Source organism: Hyaena hyaena, unplaced genomic scaffold (genome assembly GCF_003009895.1).
Source record: "Hyaena hyaena isolate Hyena2069 unplaced genomic scaffold, ASM300989v1 scaffold_1057, whole genome shotgun sequence".
Taxonomy (NCBI): domain Eukaryota; kingdom Metazoa; phylum Chordata; class Mammalia; order Carnivora; family Hyaenidae; genus Hyaena; species Hyaena hyaena.
The window spans coordinates 405,908-415,389 of record NW_024081691.1 but is presented as its reverse complement, the minus strand read 5'-3'; the positions used below and the strand labels follow the sequence as shown (position 1 = coordinate 415,389).

Sequence of the window (9,482 nt, the reverse complement as noted above, 5' to 3'; positions counted from 1 at the left end):
TAAGACAGAGCTTGGGGTGTGAGACACTTAGATGTCAACACCAGTAAAGGTAATAGGGAGGAAAAAAGATTGGCTGGAGAAAGAAGCTGGTTAAGATGCAGGCTTGGAAAAGCCTTGGCCAACTTGACAGGAAGTTCTAAAGCTAATGCCACCCATCGCAAGTCGGGCAAAAGTGGCCAGCCCTTTATAACTCCATCACACTTGGTTACCAGGTAAAGGCTGACTCAGGAAAGGCATGATCTCAGGCAAAATGATCTCTACAGCCTGGGGCTGACAAAAAGAAGATGAAAGCTAGAGACTATCTTCAGACCACATCAATTCCTTCCTCCAAAGGGGACCTGGGTGGGATATCTTCCAATCTACCTCAGTTAGTAACTCACCTATATTCAAATTATACATAGGCAGTAGAGCCAGGCTTTGAGGCCAGTTAACCTAGCTTTCAAAGTCCATGCTTGTCACCATTTTGCTGCAGTACCTAACAGCTATTGCTATAGCACTGAACAAACTTTAACAAGGTGACACGAATAGATTTGATTTTTAGGTAGATTCTCTAGGACATATTAGTGGTATCAATATCTTGAGATTCCTTTTACTAGACCTTATTAGACTCATTCTCCCCACTTTGTAAAAAGCCCTTTGCCATCTGTGCAGTAACTCTTACCTTTCTGAGACAAGTCCAGAATGTTCAGTTTCTCTCTTTTTGGGGGGAAGTTTCCCTACCCTGTTGCCATGTATTTCACATTTCCTTGTGATTCTCTCACTTTGATTACTACTGTCACCAGGACATTTTTCTTTTCAAGTTGTATCTTAAATATTCTGGGTTTCATTTTGTCATAGAAGTACATATTTTTTAAGACACCCTCAGGAACATGACTACTTTAGGAGTAAGGTAAGAAGAGATAGTTGTTGATTTCTTCATAACAACACAGCCTCAAATATCTCCCTTTTTAAAGGATTCCTTTTAAGGGCAATTTATACTATAGGTAGGAAATAATAAAAATGTTTTCATAAAAATAATTTAATCACCAAATTTACTATTTTTCTAAATTTTAATTCTTGCCTAAAGTAAATGCACAGTAAATATTTCTTGAATGAATAAACAAACCATTATCATTCTGGTACATCTTATACTTTGAGTTATCTTTCCAGTCATAGTATTGATCGTCCTAGAGAATGTAAATATTCTTACCATTAAATCATAATGGCAAGAAATAAAAAGCCAAGAAATTCTTACTTCCTTAAGTCTCAAGTTGCCATAAACTTTCTTCCATGCTTCTTTTTAACCTTTTTAGGTTTATTTTTTTTACTTTGAGAGAGATAGAGATGGTGTAAGCAGGGGAAGAGCAGAGAGAGAGGGAAAGAGAGTCCCAAGCAGGCTCTGTACTGTCAACACAGAGCCTGACACAGGCCTCAAACACACAAAACTGTGAGGTCATGACCTGAGCTGAAACCAGGAGTCAGACACTTAACTGACTTACCCACCAAGGTGCCTCTTTTTAAAAAGTTTTTTTAAGTTTACTTATTTTGAGTCTTCCATGCTTCTATATTCATTTATTCTGTATCTAATTTTTCTCAAATCATACTATATTTAAGAGGAAACAGAGAGAACAAGCATACAAGCAGACTGTAAATGTCTGCCTTCAGCTCTGCCTTGGGTTACTGCTATCAGCAGTTTGTGAGCAGAGCCCTAGCAGGAAGCAGATGGCACACCGAAATCAGAACAATTCAAGGAGAATTTAATAAAAACACTACTTAAAAGATGTAGGGGAACCACAAAAGATACTGGAGTGTCTGGTTTTGTAGCAGGTTAGCAACAGTGCAGCTGCCTTATACTCTAAGGCCTGAAGAAGTGGAAAGAACATGTAATTTCCAGAACAGCACAGAGAGTAAGTCCTCAGACAGAGGGCTGCCTTTCAGCACCTGAGAATCTTTGGTTAAGAGACACAGAAACCCATGGCAACCCTGCTAGGAAGGAACTGGTGTGATAAAATCTCCAGCCTCACTCTCCTGTCTCCCTCCAATAGGTTGCCAGGATTTTCCTGGGCCACACCATACCAGGAAGCAGAGAGCAAGGGAAGTTGTCGGAGGGGTGCAAGTGTGTACAGACCAGCTCAGAGGGGTAAGGGCAGGACAAAGCAGGATGGAGAGTGAATCTGCAGAGGCAAATAGAAGTTTTTCAGCATATTTTCTTTTGTTGTTCCAATCAGCCATAATGAATATACACTGAATTGGACTATTTATATGAACTCATGTTCATATAAGAACGATGACCCCCCCCCCAAAAAAAATCCAACTTTTTTTTTTCTGAGAGAGACAGAGAGAGCATGAACAGGGGAGAGTCAGAGAGAGACGGAGATACACAATCTGAAATAGGCTCCAGGCTCTGAGCTAGCTGTCAGCACAGAGTCTGACGTGGGGCTTGAACCCATCAACCATGAGATCATGACGTGAGCCACAGTCGGTCGCTTAACCAACTGAGCCACCCAGGGGCCCCAAACCCCAACATTTTTATGTGTGAAAGAACACTCACCAATCAGAATCTAAGAAAATAATCTAATTTAACTAAAGTTCTGGGAACTGTAATACAATCCAAGAATTCTTTGCTGTGTGTGTGTGTTTTTTTTTTAAAAAAAACACAAAACTATCTTAATGTCATAGATGAGTCATGAAATTCCTAGCTCTAACACCTTGGGAGTGACACAAAAATGCAGAAGATTTTTGCAAGTAGAAAATTCTCTTGATTATTTGAATCCATTCTCATTTTGTTTTCTATATTCAGAGACTGACAGATATTTATGTAAAGGTCTGAATGGTAAATATTTTTGGCTTAGCAAGACAAATAAGTCTTTATCACAGTTACTTAACTTTGCCATTGTAGGCTGAAAATAGCCATAAATAAATGGGCCTGATTGTGTCAGTAAAACTTTATTTACAAAAACTGGTGACTGGCTGGCCCATGCATTTCATTGATCAAAGGAGAGAAGAATGGTTTTAAACAGACTGATGTGGGTCTAAGTCCTAACTCCTATACTCTTAGAAGACTGGCCTTGAACAAATGACTTATCCTCTGACCAAACTCCCTACCTCAGAGAGTCCATAAAAAACATAAGTTGTGAGAAATAAGCCCACTGCCCCAGTCAAAGAAGGGTGGAGAAACTCAGAGCACAGTGAAGTGAGGCTTTAATCAACATTCTTGCAAGAGTAGGTGTCTGATGGACAGGCACATTGGGGCAGTCACAGCAGGCAATTTACCTCCTAGCATGCAGGTCCTTCCCTGGTTCCTCATTGGCTGAGTTCTATAGAGGTTACAGCCTTTCCTGGACTTCATCTATGCCCATGTAAGGCAAAAAGTAGTCTGATTGGAACAAACGGACATTCACAGAGGTGATGCAGAGACTTTCAGTCCCTCCTCCCTTTATTCAATAATGCATGCTCATTGCAAAGTCCTTGAAAATAAGTCCTCAAAAAGGAAAGGAGAAGAAGAACCAGGAAGTGAAGTGTCTAAAGGTTTGGGACTCCATTTTGGGGGGGTGGGGGCTGGGGAGGGTCCTTTGTACATATTACCAGTAGGTTGTAGACCTATTGTTAATGGGACAGCACAGCTTTTTGACTTAGTATTTCTGGAAATGAATCCTCTTCCTTACTTCTCACAAAGTGACCTAGTACAGATTAGCCACTCAATAACTGGTAATCGGCTTCCTTTCTACATGTTACCGAAGAAAATGTGGAAATTGAACAAATGAATTTGGCTCCAGTGTGTTGAGCTACTTTCAAAGTGGGTCAAAAGGTCTCTTGGGAAAATTTGGAGCATCCATTGTCTAAATAAATACCATGGAGAAAGATACCACATAAAAGTGCCAGAGTTTTAATTTTTAAAATGAGCAACTTAATATCTTGAGCAGAATTTAGTGGATTTAAAGGAATGGGCTGCATTATTATTGCCAGCAGGGGACCATCTAATTGGGAGTCCTTCATCTTCAATAGGAAAAACAACAGGAACCCAATCAGCTAGTAGAGAACAAGAAAAGAGTGTGCAAGAAGTGTGGGGAGGAATAAGCCAATGTATGCTAGAGAGACAGAGATGCAGAAAATAAAAAGGCATGGCACCAAACGAACTATCAGATTCACATCTCAGAAACATAACCTGTAAGTCAGTTTCCCAAAAGCATGTTGGGAATTTCTATCTCCTCCCTGCCAATAGTCATAAGGTGTCAGCAAACTCAAAATAAATTCTCATTGGAAAAAAAATGGCAGACACTTTTGATCTCATGTTGCCAGTGCCTTTCTCTCTGAATTAGCCATTATATATCTCCCAGAAATTTCTCCATTACCAAACCTGGATAAATTCCCCCTTCTAGATGTTTTCCAGCACTCTGACTATCCACATGGCAGGACAGTATGGACTTTTTATTGCTCTGTGTCTCCCAATCATCCTTAAATTCAGTCTATGCTGTCATGAGTTATGGTCACCATGCCTAGTTCAGTGTAAGCCCCCCTTCCCCAAGTTTGGTAAATATTTGTTAAATAGAGAATAAATAGGAGAATGTGAACTAGAGTAGGGTTGCTTTTGTCTTTTGAGATATTTCTATCTTCACTCCCCAGTAGTAAACAAATTCTTAAATTTAATCTCTCAAATTCCCATTTTCTTGATCTGTAAAATACTTCATCTTCTTGTTGAAGTCTAAATTGCATGGTATGTGTGAAGAGCCTCTCACAGAGTCTGGCAGTTCGTGTTCACTTAATACATGGTAGTTCTTCCTCCACTTTTGAGTCAGTATGGAGCTAACCTCAATCATTTCTTACTGAAGCATTTGCCTATGGTTAGATTTCCTTTTGCCATTTTCCTTTTAGTGATTTTTTTGTAGTAAATCTACAAAAAGTACAGGCAGTAGGGTCAAGAGTACAACATTCAGCAGCGGATTTTTGGTGTTCTTATCTTGTTCCAAAATAATCAGTCTGGAAAGTGGAGAAAATAAGAGTATGCAGATCATAGGGTTGTTATAATAATTAGATCTTAGTTAATATATGGAAATCATTTGCAATGATACCAAACACAAGTTAGCCACCATGTTTGTGTTAATTGTTGTTGCTATTATTATCATGTGGATTACTCTAAAGAAATATTGGAGGTCTCTGAGTGTGGATCTATAATGACAAGAGCACACTGATTGAGCATGTTTCCATTTCAGAGTGCTTTCTTACTGCAAATTTTCCCCAGGAAGATTTATTTAATCTGTACCCCTCTCCATACTGCATATGGAAAGAAAGTGTGCTAAGAACAGTTAAATTGTTTCTCAAGGTCACAGAATTAGTAAATGACAAAAATAGGCCCAAAACCCAAATCTGACTCCATGTTCAGCATTTATCCACCATACTCCAGCTAAAGCAGAAAGAGGTCTTATCCAGGTGGAATACAAACCTAATTACAATCTGACTGAGGTAAGATCATTCACAACATTTTCGGTGTTGGCTAGATATTCTCTTCCATCTCTTCTCTTCTTTAAGTTAGACCCCGTCTGCACTAGCATTGCACACACCATTTAGCTAACTACTTCATCTGCAAGATCACAATGTGAGCATGTGTACACCATTGGGAAAGATTAATTTTAATATGCATCAAAATGTGGTAGCGCACCTGTGAGAGATTTGCAGTCCTCTTGGTGGGAAGCAGACATCAAAGTGCCTAAGTTTCATTTGATCCCAGATCTTCTGAGTCAAACACTAAAACTTACTTATTCATTTTGCTTTTTTTACTATTATACCATGTTACTTCTCTGGAAAGATTTAAATACTGAAAAAGGAAAACTGTTTGTAAGAGTATTACAGTCATTCATAAAGATGTCCTTGTGTACAGATTTCCTATGGACACTGGAATTCTCTATCAGTGCATGATAATCAATGCATAAATTGATTTCCTATAGCTCTGCTTTCATTTTGTATTAATTGAATAGCACACATGATCTTCTCTGATAGGAATTGGTAATTTGCCATGAAATAAGGATGTGTTAATTGTCACAGACTTCAATAACACACTTGCATTCACTGTAATATTGACAGATCCCACTGCATCTTTCCACATATTTTTGAAGTTTTTGTTTTCTTTCTATAATATGTGTTAAATGTAGGTGTGACATTCAGGTCAGTTGTTAACTGGCAATCATTTGTATACTAAAATTACCTCTTAAAAACAAGACAGCCTCATGAGGCAGATGGAAAACATCAATGCAGGGCTATTAAGAGCCATTATATGGTGATGGGCTGTTGCTAATTGACAACACATATACATTCTATATTAAGAACACAGAGGGCCTAATAATCCAACTTTTAGCAAGAGTCGGAAGTAACTGATACATTCTGATTCAATCTTCAAAACTCCTCTGAATTAACCCACTGGAGATGAAATAACCATGTGACAAATTTTGGTTCAGAGGCTCTCTTCCTCACTGCCACTGCTTTTTGTTATTTATGCACTTCAATTTTCTTCTGTAGTTGAACTTTACTTTTCTTACCCTTTGAGTAAGTTATTCTTATGCAATATCATATTCTGATGTGGCATCAACTATCTCTATGTCAGTGACTCCAAAATCTTTACCTTTAACCTTGATATTTCTTCCATGATCCCAGCTATATATGCCCACTGACTCCATCTACGGATCCCACAAGTACCTTGACATTTTTTAAAAAACAGAACTTTCTCCTGACATATCCAAATCAGCTTTTCTTCTCAACTTTTATCCCCCAATACATTTCAGAGCCATCTTTGGTTCTTTCCTCTTTCCTAGACCCCTCTGAAACTAGAAGCTGTCAAGTCTATCTCTGAAATGTCACTCCAATATGTTTGCTTCTCTCTATCTCCGTCGCTAATGCTTTCCTTCAACCCCTATTTCTTCTTTCTTGCATGGATCCAATAGTTGTTTCATTTATCATCCCACATCCTGTCACTTTCTTTTCCAAATCATCCCTGAGACTGTCTTTTTAAAACAGATCTGATCATGTCATTTTTCTCTTCTTAAATAACCTTTCTGTTCTTTCTTGCCCTGGGAATGTCTTCTCAATCTTTCAAGACCAAAGTCAACTGTTATAGCTCCTCTACATCCTTTCTTGACTTCTCCAGGAAGATTTAGTCTCTCTTGTCTAAATTCCAATAGCCCTCTAAAAACATCTGTTACAGCACTGTCACTTCCTCTGTATGTTGATGTGACCAAAGTAATACAGACTTTGAGGAATGCACCAATGCTACAGTACTTAGAATTTTTTTTCAGGATCCCAGGCGTTGGCTGAATACTGAAATTCCTACTGTTAATCGCCAATAGAATGCAAGGTCAAGAGAACACAGAGTTAATGTGTGTAAAGTGTTAAGATCTTTTTTACAACACTGTATCAGAAGTTGTAAGCCCAAAGCCCAAAGTGCAGTGTCTGTCTGTGCACACATGCACACTAAACCCAAAGTCTCAGAATATACTTCCCTGGACTTGCTTAAGTACTCATTCCTCCTTCTTAAACTAGCACCAACAGAGTGTACTTTCCCCAACTTTCTCACTCAGGTCACCTACTCATGAGAACTATTAACTAATTCCAGCCTTGCCCCACCTCACTTTCCTGTTTCTTGTCCCATTTTCCCCCTCATACCTAACCTTAGTATCAATATCCTCTATAAGTACCAAAAGAGAGGAATAGTCTCACTTTCATCAAAAACCCTCTGGCTGACAGTGTATAAGGGCTTTATCTTTGCTCTTCCACTTGGCTAGGATTTATTTGATGACCCTTTTACATCTGTTCAACTCAGTGTCGGGTACTTGTTAGAAGTAGGTATAAATGTGTATTTGTTGAATGGAGGAACATATTATTTTTGAAAAAAGTCAGTCTTGGGCTGAGGTGCTAGGTGGCTCAGTCAGTTAAGCATTTGGTTCTTAATTTTACCTCAGGTCATGATCCCATGGTTCATGAGATTGAGCGCTGCATTGGGCTCTGCACTGACAGCATAGAGCCTGCTTGGGATATTCCTTCTCTCTCTCTTTCTCCCTCTCTCTCTCTCTCTCTCCTCCACCCCCTGCTGGTCCCCACATGTGCACATTCTCTCTCAAAATAAATATATAATCATTAAAAAAAAAAAAGCCTTGGGTCAAGAAATGAAGATGTAGCCTTAGCCTTAGGTGTGAGTTTAATATGACCTAGCTTCTTGACCAAAGAGAATCCTAGAGCACATCATATGGGGTTAAGCCTTGCAGAAACATACTAGAAAGACAGCAAACTAGCCTAGAAAGGATTCTGGGATAGCTCTGTACTTGTATAATAGTTATTTTAAGTGTTGTTTACTGCCCTTCCATTACCTCTGACTATTCAGTAAAATGTTATTAATGGTTACCATTTGGTCTCAGTAATACAGAAAATTAGAGAAGTGCTATACTCATCTGTAGGAAAAGTGATGCAGAGAACAGTGTTCTGGTCCCTGAGTGGTGTTCCCTCTTCTTATAGTAGAGAAAGGTGAAGAAGGGAAGTAGCTGTCACTAGCAGAGGACAGCTACATATGGAGGAAGAACAGAAGGAGGCGGCGGAGGAGAGAGTGGGCATCCAAAAGAAAAGTTATCTTGTGTCATCATAATTTGCATATGAAGAAGAGTTATGATTTTATATTGTAGCCACAGGTAGGTGAGGCCTAGCCTGGGATATCAGGGTTCATATATTTTCTATTTAAAAAATGTTTTAATGTTTACTTATTTTTGAAAGAGAGAGGGAGAGACAGAGTGTGAGCAGGGGAGGGGCAGAGAGAGAGGGAGACATAGAATCCAAAGCAGGCTCCAGGCTCTGAACTGTCAGTACAGAGCCTGACCCGGGGTTTGAACCCATGAACTGCAAGATCATGACCTGAGCTGAAGTCAGATGCTTAATCAATTGAGCCACCTAGGTGTCCCTTTTCTATTTTTAATACTCTACTGTGACTCCTCCAGGGAAAAGATTATGCCATTGTTATCTTGGTATTCCCAAGCATATTTATGTGGAGGCAACTAGGATTGACACTTATCCCAATTCATTCATTCGCTCACTCAGTCATACATTTGGTATGTGTTTACTAAACATTTACATGTGAGGTGACCATAAAACAGGCAAATATGATAAAGACAAGAGGTATATGAAAGGTGTTCATTCTTTAAGAATGGGGGTATCGGTGTTCTCTTTGGCAGCACATATACTAAAATAGAATCAATACAGAGAAGATTAGCATGGCTCCTGTGGAAGAATGGCACGCAAATTCATGGAGTGTTCCCTATTTTTGTGGGAGATACAGGCTTCCAGTTATGGAATGAGTACATCACAGAAATAAAGGCACAGTATAGGGAATACAATCATTGGTATTGTAATAACATTGCACAGTGGCACATGGTAGCTATAATTGTGGTGAGCAGAGGGTAATGTATAAAGATGTTAAATCCCCACATTGTACACATGAAACTAATGTAACATGTGTATCAACTATACTCAAA

At 39.0% G+C, this 9,482-nt stretch overlaps 1 non-coding gene across 1 annotated transcript; it reads left to right on the top strand.

Moving 5' to 3' along the window:
- Positions 1–9,166: 9,166 nt before the first annotated feature.
- On the top strand, positions 9,167–9,273 carry LOC120223885. The gene has a single exon (XR_005526395.1). It is a non-coding gene; the product is annotated as a U6 spliceosomal RNA (small nuclear RNA).
- Positions 9,274–9,482: the final 209 nt, after the last annotated feature.